Source organism: Mus musculus, chromosome 12 (genome assembly GCF_000001635.26).
Source record: "Mus musculus strain C57BL/6J chromosome 12, GRCm38.p6 C57BL/6J".
NCBI lineage: Eukaryota > Metazoa > Chordata > Mammalia > Rodentia > Muridae > Mus > Mus musculus.
The window spans coordinates 106,944,844-106,956,194 of NC_000078.6; the positions used below are offsets into that span (position 1 = coordinate 106,944,844).

The window sequence follows — 11,351 nt, forward strand, 5'->3', positions numbered from 1 at the left end:
GATAAGATCACACCCACTGTGGATAGGTGACAGCCTCTGATAGGCTTGGGGTGTCAGTTTCTTGAGTCATGTGTAGCATTTGGCCCAGTAACAGCAACCTTTGCTCGATATCCCAGTTTCTGGGCAAGGCAGAGTGGTAGGTGGTCAACGTGTCTCTCATCTCTCTGCTGCAAGGCTGTGACTGATCGTTCCCTTTCTGTACATGAGAGGACAGGTTCTGGTGGTGATGTCATGTGTTAAAGCCTTCTACTGAGTCAGGAGCCTGAATCAGAAATGTCTAGTACTTAAGTGTTTCTTTCTCACAAACTGTATGACATTACTTTGTTTTTCTGAGTATTTGAAAATCCCCTTTGAGTGCTTTCCTTAAAAGTTTATTTCAGCAAGAAGGCAGCTATCTGTCCCTCCAGATCATTTTCTGGTGCTGCAAGCGACAGGAAAGGGCCTCTGGGAACAAAGATGCTTGGGCACAGGTGACAAGGGCCCAGGTGAGAAGAAAGGGCAGAAGGTGACTCTTCTAATGGAGTCTTACCATCAGTCCACAGGAACCTCGGGGGCCTGGGGCCTTGGTACGGTTAGCTAGGCTAAAAGAGCATGTTCGATCATCCCAGGAGGCAGGCACTTAGCCTGGACAATTAGACCACATAGACTGACCATATTTTGTGCTAAAACCAAGGGAATTCCTAGTGCAGCTTGCCCTGGCTTCCCCAGTATCCCCAGGAGAAAGAACTGCAGTATGAACAAGCCTGTCCACTTGTGGGACCAGTGGGGGCTCCTCGGGGTTCCATCCAAAGACTCGGTGCTCATAGAGGCCCAGAACAAGTACACCAAGCAATTCACAAATTATCCAAGATTCCATGACAACAGTTACGATGTATTTAGAGAAATAAAGAGCAGAGTCATGAAGTAGCAGAAATAATCAACTCTTGGTGTACAGAGGTAGGGGAAGAAGCAAGCTCTGACCACTCTTGCATGTGCAGAATGGGTGCGACCTGCGGAGTAGACAGGCCTGAAGTTGCCAAGGATTGAGCAGAACAGGGACATCAGCGAGAGTGTCAAGCAAAGGGCTTTCAGACTCAGTGCTGTGAGGTTTGAAATTTAAATCTAACTAAGTTGTCAACCTCTTCACTAATCCACTGATACTAGTTCCTCACCTTCTGACATCTGACTGGAGGTCTCTCACAGGAAAGCTCCTGTCAATCTGCTATGGCCCCGTATAGCCCTCAGTTACCAGATGGGAGTCACTCCTTTCCCGAAGGCTCTGTGTGGCTCCCAGGACACCTTGTCAGGTGCTGCTGTGGTGTGTGTGTGTGTGTGTGTGTGTGTGTGTGTGTGTGTGTGTGTGTGTGTGACAACCCAGGTCAGCTAGAATGCTGGGGCCAAAGCTTCTACTGGGATGAGTCCCACTCCTCAGCAGATCTTGAGTTCCACAGTCACACTCATAGCACGCACCATCTACAGCTTGGCCACCATTGCTGTTGCCTGACTGTAGAATGACTAGATATCCTGCTTTGGGGAAAACACACAGACAAACAAAAATGATAAAATTAAAAGCCACGGGACATTTAAAAATTTGACATTCTCTTGATGTAACTTCAGTATCTTCAGTTTTTAATAACATAGATTAGACATTCATAACATATGTTTTATGTGTGCATATATGTATAAGTGTGTGTGTGAGAGAGAGAGAAACAGAGAGAGAGAGAGAGAGAGAGAGAGAGAGAGAGAGAGAGAGGCCAAGGTGAATCTGACCTACTTTTAAGGTTTACCGAAAGCTCTAGAGTTCTGACCAGTTTCTCCTCCACAACATACATAAAGAGATTAAGAAGCCAAGATAGGAGGAGCTGGGCTGAGCCTGGGAGGTCACAAAAGAGGTGTTTGATCCCAAACTTTCAATCTCATGCTCATTTTGGTATGTTGAACCCTGTTTATTTCAGTATGATCTTAATTAAAAAGAGGATGCTACTGTACAGATCTGCAACAACCAGGCAGCGTGAACTCCCACTGCCACACAGAAGGGCAGAGACCTGGGGCTGAGTGAGGACAATTCCCTTGGGTCTGATTGCAAAGTGAATGAAGGCTGTTGTCTTGGTGATTCAAGTCCCAGGAGCCCTTGTCCACTCCCTTCACTAATAAGTGAAGGTCTGGGCTAGGAAGATGGCTCCGTGGGTACAGTGTTTGACTTGTAGGTATGAAGACCAGAGTTTGATCCTGTGGAATACATGTAATAAAGCCAGACATGGTTGCACATGTTTGCAACCCCAGTGCTAAGGAGGTAGGGCCATGAGGTTTGCTGGTCAGCCATGCTAAGGGAATTGGCAACCTCGGGTCTTGTCTCAGAAACACAAGAATGCTACTGGAGACTGACCTCTGACCTCTACACATGAGTACATACATGTATACTCAAACTCAGGCATGTGTCCCCACACATAGCAAAACTCATACACATGCACATGCGCACAAGTACACGTACATAGACAGACACACACACACATACAGACACACACACAGACACACACACACACACACACACACACAGACACATCCAGAAGTCTAATCATGCTCACAGGTTTGAGTTTCTCTCAAGTCCCAGTCCAGGCTGCTTCATGAGAGCCAATTAAGAAGGAAAGATACAAACATGTCCTACAGTGTTTTAAATCGAAAGGTCTTACCTAGAACAGAGTTCTCTCATGGAAGCCGCAGTACTGCTGGGGATACAATGCTTTCAGGTGGAAACCTGGAAAGAAAACTTAAGAAAAAGGCTGCAGGCAGGAACTTGGCACTTGAGTTTCAGGGTCTTTTCCCAGCCTGGCAGAGCAATTGGGTGTGAGTCCAGATGACACTCGTGTCCCCTGCACAAGTGCACACTCGGAAAGTGTGTCCCCGTGCCTTCCTGGGGAAACCAAAGGGCCCTGAGTACCTGAGTGGAAGGTGACCTTGATTGGCTGTGTAACTGGGGTCTGTACCTGGGCACAGTCTTGGGGACTGGGCTGTGTGTTACGAAAGGGATGCGTCCAGACTGGGAGGCCCTTAGCCAAGGATCCTAACAGAGTTAGAGGGGAGCAGGATTGTCTTTCATGGACAGATACGTATTTACTCCAATGTATAGCAGAGGGGACAGGAGAGATAACGAAGGGCCGAGAAGACCAAACACCTTCGGGATTTGCTCTCCCTGGTGCAAGGGTCTAGGATTGCAAAAATTCAGAATGAACACAATTAGAAAACCCAGCTTGTCTGGCAGGAAGGCTTTTATTTTTATTTTTTTATTTATTTAATTTTTTAGGTATTTTTTATTAGGTATTTTCTTCATTTACAATTCATCAGAAGACCTCAGATTTGAGGAATGATCCAATGTCTGGTCTTAGAAACTGTCAAAAATGTGTTGGGAAGAGAGTAGCCATGTGGGGGAATGAGAGCTTAGAAGACCTGCTGGGCTCTATTCCCCTGGTGTTCACAGTATGCTCGGAACAAGAAAAGGCTCTGCACATGGAAATCTAGCACACATTCTCTAAGCAGAGCCTTGGGGACAGAGAAGTGGGGTCCCTGGGTGTCTTAGACCCCTTAGAGGACATAGAGCATCTCTTCTGAAGAAGACCGACCTGAGCCTAGAGAAGAAAGAGGCATATTTCTGCAGCTGTGATCTTAAGGATAATCAAGAACTGGGAACAAAAGCAATCAGAGTTATAGTAGAGAAATAAAGAGATGGTCCCTGGGATTGGTGACATGGACTAGCAGGTAAAGGCACTTGCTGCCAAGCATGGAGACTTGAGTTTTGTCCTTGGAAACTGGTGGAGGAACAGAATAGCCCCTGCAGGTTGTTTAAGCTCTGTGCACATGCATGGATACACACATGCAAGATAAAGTAAATAGATAGATCATGTTAACACTTTTAAGGTGCTAAAAAAGTGATGTCACCTTCTGAAGCTAATAATGTCTAAAAAAAACTGTTAAAATTTTGTTCAAGAAATCCCATATTTCCACTTTCAAGCTCTTTTTAAAAAAGATTTATTTGTTTATGCATATTTATATGTGTGAGCACGCTGTCTTCATGCATACAAGAAGAGGGTATCAGATCTTATTACAAACAGTTGTGAGTCGCCATGTGGTTGCTGGGAATTGAATTTGGGACCTCTGGAAGAACAGCCAGTGCTCTTAACTGCTGAACCATCTCACCAGCCCGCCATATTATCTTTATAACTTTGGGAATTTGGTAGCAGATAAGGAAGGGTATTCTAGGAAAATATACCTTGTTCAGACATCTTAAGATTGAGTAGGAGCTAAAGAAGACCAGGAGGTAAGAGTATATGTGAAAGAAGAGACCTCAAAAGAGTAGAGCCCAGTGCAAGGAAAGCAATTCTAACAAGGCCTAAAGTTGTAGGCACAGAAACCTCAGACCCAAGCCACAATCCTTGTGCACTGTGCAAAGGCTTTCAAACGTGGCTGCCCCATCACTAAGAGTGCTGTTGGGAAATTGCTGGAAAGCAGCTGTGGGACATCTGTGGTAAGCTTCCCCCAGGCCCCCAACCCCCCACATACCCCAACTCAGGAAACATCAAGGCAGATGCGGCAGAAACAGTGTAAAAGCCAGAGGTAGAGAGGAGGGCTGTGGGAAGGCTGCCCTCGATACAGGTCATGGATGTTGCTCAGATGAACTCACACAGCTATGGCAACTCACACAAGATGTCCAAAAGATCGGGTCAGCGAAACGTTCCAACATGGAGAAGAGAGCAATTCCTGATGCACTACACACTGATGAGGTTCTGATATACAGTTGTTAGCTGCTGGAGGAGAGTCACTTTTGTGTGTGTGTGTGTGTGTGTGTGTGTGTGTGTGTGTGCAGTTACTGGTAGGTTGCCCAGTGGGTGGCATCATGCATAGACAAATACAGACAGTATTGATCAGACGCAGTGGGTTTTTCAAAAGGACACAAAAGTGGGAGATATGTTGGGGGAAAACAAAGAGAACCAGAGGGAGGGAGTTGGATGGACAGAAATGACCAAGATACACTGTGCAAGTGAATGGAAGTAAAAGAAACCAAAACAACAATAAGGAAGAGGAAGTCTGTGTTTGGGAAAGTGCATCCTAGATGTGAGGAGGAGAGCAGAGAGCTGTAAAGAGACAGGAAAGTGCTAAAGGCAGACATGTTCGTTGAGGATTCTGGCAGAGGTCTGGGATACTGTGTGGCTGGACTTAGAGGGTGTCATTAAACTGGAAATCAGATGGGGTCTTTATGCAGAGGAAGACCGTATCTCAACCACATCTCAATGCAGTATTATATAGGCAACTGCAAGGGTTAGCCTAAGCAGAAGCAGGTTCAGGAGGCCCGGTTGGTGAAGCCTAAGGGTCAGCTCGGTCTCCGAGAGATCACATAACCAAATACCCTACTACTTTTTAATGGCCAATGAAAAATATTGAGAGACCCCAGCATCTAGTGGGGAGAAAGGGGCTTATACTTATTTGGCTTACACTTCCAGACCATAGCTCATCACTGGAGGAAATCAGGGCAAAAACTCAAACAGGGCAGGAACCTGGAGGCAGGAGCTGACGCAGAGGCCATGGAAGGTACTGCTTACTGGCCTACTTCCCATGGCTTGCTCAGCCTGCATTCTTACATAGTCCAGGACCACCAGTCCAGGGATGGCACCACCCACAATGGATTGGGCACTCTCCCATTGATCACTAACTAAGAAAATGTCTTACAGATGGATATCATGGAGACAATCTTTTAATTAGGGCTCCTTCCTCTCTGATAACTCTAGTCTGTTTCAAGTTGACACACAAAACCAGCCACTACAGTGGGCAAGGGGTTGTTTAGAAGGGATGTAAGACTTAAAGACAGCCTATAGGTATCTCTCCAGCTCTTCCATGTGGCTGGGGTGACTTTCCCCTAATCAACTTAGCTTGTTTGATAGTCTCTGAGCAGTTCTCATTGCTTATACTCTCTCGTGTGGTGGAAGGACATAGTGAATCTGCTCAGTTTCAGGAACTTCCTAAAGCTGTTTTGAATTGTTTACTTCCTATCTTAATGAGCTTCTCTATAGGATGGAGCATTTTATCTCTTCTAGCACCCTGTTGTTTTACCACTCTGCAAGTCCCTGTTTTAAAATACCCGAATTGTTTCACTTTTCTTCTACATCCTGTGTTCTGAGGTATTTTCCTCCAAGACATGAGGTTTTAGTCATGGAGAAAACTGCTATGCAACGGAATCTGGATGGGAGGCAGTGCTTCCTAGGAGAAGGGTAGCTTTGCTGAGCTCATGTTTGCAAATGTAGAAGCCAGAAACCTTAGAGATTCTCTGGCCTATGTCTGTGCCAGGGCTACAGAGTCACAGACAAGGAATTGTGCCTCAGATTTTTGAACCTTCATCCTAGCGTATGTGCCTACACATAGCATGTGACACTAAGATGGATTGGAACCCCACTCAACCGTGATGAAACTCTGTTCTCAGGGGGGTGATCTCAAACATTTTGCAAAGGAGTGCCCTCTCTTTCCCTATTGTGCAGGCTGTGCTTGTGGGTCCAGAAGGCCTCTGCACTGCATGTAGGCAAGACTATACCAGGAAGAAAAGTGAATGGTCAGTGTGATAAATGGTTAGGCACTGGGAAGTCTTGAGTGCTTATTTAATGGACCATGGTCTCTGACTTGTTTATTCATCTCTTTCCACAGCAGCAATACTGAGGAGGATTCTAATCCACCCTGAGGGATTCTGGGAGATCCTGGTACGATGTTCTGTCCTGGCTATGACTTCTGCCTTGGAGCCAGTGGGAATGGAGTGAGGAGTGAGAAATGCCTGGGTGGATTACTGACATCCTGATTTTTCTAGGAAATAACAAGTCTAATTCCCAGTAAAATGTCATTAGAATTTGCCAGGTCCTCTGACAGAGAAAATAAAAAAGCCCTTCCTAGAAGTTTGTCATGCTGTGTGGTTTCTGAGACATTCTAAGGACTTTGCAGAGAAATATAATGTGTCTATACGATTTGGGACTAATGCTAATCTCCTGGCTTCCTCAAATGTGTGGGGCTGTCTTTAAGCAGAAGTAAACTGCAAAAGCCCAGGATGGGTTTTTTTTTTGTTTGTTTGTTTGTTTTGTTTTTAAAGTACAATGTCTGTAAGAGCAGGAAATCTGAGGTTTGCCCAGCCTGAGTCTCACCCTGCTACTTTATAGTCATGTACACTTAGAGACAAAGTGTATTTCAGTTCACAAAGCCCTGGTTTGGTTGCCTGTACAATGAAGCTAATGGAGAATCACCTTCCTAGGTTTGCCGGGGGCTTTTCCTGCCTTACTCCTTCTCCATCTTGAGCACTTAGCATCGTGCCCTGCATAACACAAGTAAACAATGATCACAACTCCCTTCCATTCTTGTCTCCCATGTGCAGACACACTGCAGCTAAGCTGTGTCACATAAGCAACCTCTCCCGTCCTCTCCTCCTTGCTGAATGCACGGAACCGCTCTGTCGACAAGCATCCTCCCGGAGTGGTTTGTTTGTCCACCGAGCTCTTCAGAGTCCGGGCAGTTGTTTCTAGTAGCAGTTAAATGTCTGTGGCCCTGAACTTTGCAGAGAGATGGTCGGCGGGTGGACCGATTAGGTGTTGGAGTGTACAGCAAAGAGAACCCCAGTCCTTTCTTGTGATAATTGAAGTCATTTCAATTCATTTCCTTCTGAGTTGGACAGAGACATCTTTGCAATAGTGAGTGAGTCTTGAGGGAATCCATTGACCTGAGCAGTCGTATAATGCGTGAAGTTAATGGACAAAAAATGATATTCATCTTCAGTTTATAATAGCATTTTCACCACGGCACCTAAGCACAGGGGTGGCGAGTACGTTGCTGGAGCAGCAGCCGCGCTGCCGGCAGATGTGTGACCTTTGCTGTATCTAACAATTATTGGATCTATGGTGAAATAAAATAAAAACCAACACAAGTTTTGACACTACGATAATAAATTATAAATTATGGAAGTCGACGCCACCGAGGATCTTGTAAACAACAGGCTGGTCTCTTAGCAACAGCCTAAGGAGAGAGCAGTTGTTAGTAGCAAGGGAGCTGACAGAATTTGTCGTGTTGTATTTCTGCTGAGGGCCAGAAGCTACAGTTTAGCACCTGCCTCCAGCCCCCTTCCTGCCCAGGCCCTCTGTACCTAGTGGCCAGCTGTAGACCAAAACCTATCCTGGTATTTAAGAGGCTCTGTCACCCAAACCAGGTGATCAGAGTCCAAGGAGAAAACAAAGAGTGCCAGATTCAAGTGGTGACGATGTGGTGTGGCTATCTGTCTTGGCAAGAGAGGCTTTGGGCCTCTTTGTTTGTTTGTTTGTTTGTTTGTTTGTTTGTTTCTGCAGTAGGCAGTAGTTGATAGAGAGGCTCACAACTGGCCAAACCAAAGAATAGATGAGCGTCCCTGGGCATGTCCTAAACAGGACATCTGTTTCACATCCTCCGAGACACAGCGGACATTATGGAAAAGAGGGAGGAAGGATTATAAAAGCCAGAGGTTGAGGAGGGTGTGATGGTGTGACATGCTATCTTCTCAAATGACAGGACCAATGTATCCAGGAACACACGGGGGCTATAGCTACAGTACCTGCATAAACTAAGACAGGAATGTAAGAAGGAGTGGATCGAAGGAAGAAGGGGTCTGTAGGAGTGGGGCGAAGTAAGAGAGCTACAAGATGATTATGTTCATAATAAGTTGCATACACATATGCAACTATCAATAATTAAATAAAAATAAATAGGCCAAGTGAAGGAAAAGGCAAGACTGTGACTCAATGCAGCATTTAGCCGTGACTTAGGAGTGCCAGGACTTAGGTGGGACAGAGTGGGTCAACACAGTGTCATCCGATGCTGTCTCAGACTATAACTTGGAACAGGGTCGGATATAGGAGGCCCCTTTCTTCCCCACCCCCAACTCCCTTTGGCTTTTAAAATCTCACTTAGGGTGGTTGTCATGAAAGAATGTAGATGAGAGTTTGACAGTGTGCCAAGTTGGTTTATTTTTAAATGTTGCTCCCCAAAGCACCAGAATACTAAGTCGGTGCAAATGTTGTTGGGAAGAGTCAAGGGGTTGTGGTCACAAGACAGCCAAGGAGGGGTGGTCAGTGTGAAGCTTCGAAGACTTTAAGGGGTCAATTCAAGGGCCTGCAGGATAGGTCCCCTGGAAGGGGATTTTCAAATCCGAGTATGAGATCGTGTGACTGTTGTGTCTTCTTCCAACAGCAGGGCATCTTCAGGGCCTGAGTGAAAAGGCAGCTTTGCTTTAATTAATTAGATGTTTACGTCGGGCCTCTTCCCTCAGTGGTTTAGACAATCACCGGCCCACACGTGAGGAACAGGACTGTGTACATTCTCTTGGAATGGGGTTTTAAGAAATAGCCAATCCTTCATTATCTGGCCTACAATGGAGGCATGTGTGCTAAGCCAACTTAGAGCATTCTTTAAAAAAAAAATTACTAGTCCCTAAGGTCACAGGACTTGCACTCTGGGGATTATAAACTTTGTATTGTTTATTATTTCATAAAAGCTTTGGCCACCTACATCATGATTTCTTAAGGCTAATTTGGCATGCCATTTTAAAACTTTTTGTATGGATAAATTTGCCATTAGAAAAGAAAGGGAAAATTCTCTGCTTTTCCCCAGGGCCTCATTTTTCTCCCAGTTCCTCTGATGTCAGGAATGAGCAGAGGCTCTGACTTCCAGAGTGATTAGATCCTGTCCCAGGGATTCCGAAAGGAGTGTGTTCAGCAGCAGTCTGCTGTGGGGAAAGCCTACCTGGGGAGAGGACTGGGTCTCGTGGGGATGAGACACCTGCCAGGGACCCGTGGGTCAGAGCCACTTCGCAAACACGAATGCAGGATTTCCCGCTATAAGCGGTGATGGCACGATTACTCCTGATGAAGCAGTGGAGGCCAGTACCTGCGAGTCACTTACCTAAGCCTAATGGCAGAGCCGGGATTCAAAGCAGGAAGCAACGATTTCAGAAGCCATGCATTCTTCCTTATAGTGCCCTGCGCTGGTGAAAGTCCATGCGGGCTCTTGGTGTAGTCCTGCTTGTAGCCCTAATGGTTAGGTCCTCTTTCTCCATTTCTCTTCCTACTTCATTTTCTTCTTCCAAGATAAACACCCTAAATACAAAATCTAAGGACACTACCCCCAGGCTCCAAGAATACATGCTTCCTCCCCCTAACCATCTTAGGTTCTATTTTTAGACCTAAATTTTCAGTCTCTGCGGTAACATTCTTCCGTACAGGTAGGTCCAACACTTTTTTTCTTCTTTAATTTGTTTATAGCCCATGCACACTTTGAGAAAGGAAAAAGTCACCCGAGGAGTTTCTTCCTTCCTTCCTTCTTTCCTTCTTTCCTTCTTTCCTCCCTCCCTCCCTCCCTCCCTCCCTCCCTCCCTCCCTCCCTCCCTCCCTCCCTCCCTCCCTCCCTCCTTTCTTTCTTTCTTTCTTTCTTTCTTTCTTTCTTTCTTTCTTTCTTTCTATGTGTTTGATTTCACTTACCTCGGTCCCCATATAGCAGAGGACAACGCTGAGCTGTGGATTTTTCTCCTTTTTTTTCTGACTGAAAACCACCAAAGCACACTGTCCCAAAGCCTAACATCCTTGCAGCAAACAAAGCTGAAGCCTAGAGTCCCATCTTACTCTATAAGCAATTCTAGTCCAGTCTGAGCTCAGCAAAATGCGTTTTCTCCTTTTACGGGTGAGCCTGTCTGTCCCTCAGAGTTACCAAATGACCTGTGTGGTCAATGGGATAGGAGTGAGGACCCAGGACACTGCCAGGACTTGCAGGGGTTGGCTGCACAAACAAGTGCAGGAAGTGTTTGCTCACTCAAGTTCTTGAAGCAAGTCCAGGGCAGTTTCTTCTACCAAGAGGCCTGGTTTGTGCTGATGCTGGCGGCAAATATCACACCTAGTGCTAGGAAGCGCTACCATCCGACAGCACGGGCTTCGCAGATCCTACCTGCATCAGGGGAGAACTGGGCTGTCCAGACGGAGGACAGGGCCCAGTAGCTCCCTGGTGCTCGGCTCTCTTGGGGTCTCGAGCCCAGGTCCTGCCCAGTGCCTCACCCTGTGCAAGCGCCTGTCCATGCAGCACCTCCAGGCATTCGTCCCACAATGCACTGCTGCTTTGGCAGCGACTCAGCTGAAGACTAAACAGTTGGCCCCGTTTCAACACGGCTGCCAAGATTTGGCAACCGGAGAGTTACAGGGAAGCATCAGACTGCTAAACCCTTTCACATTTTTAATTAGATCCACACACCCATGTCTTTGAGCTATCATAAATATACAGATGACACGGAGAACATTATTCAGGGTTAATAAAATGGGGGGGGGGAGCAAACTGTACTAGGG

At 46.2% G+C, this 11,351-nt stretch overlaps 1 long non-coding RNA gene across 1 annotated transcript; it reads right to left on the minus strand.

The window, feature by feature from the left end:
* Positions 1 to 8,965: 8,965 nt before the first annotated feature.
* On the minus strand, positions 8,966 to 11,089 carry Gm16087 (predicted gene 16087). Its single transcript, NR_166741.1, has 3 exons — positions 10,500 to 11,089; positions 9,925 to 10,040; positions 8,966 to 9,230 (listed from the first exon to the last, which is right to left on the minus strand). It is a non-coding gene; the product is annotated as a predicted gene 16087 (long non-coding RNA).
* Between the last annotated feature and the right edge of the window lie 262 nt (positions 11,090 to 11,351).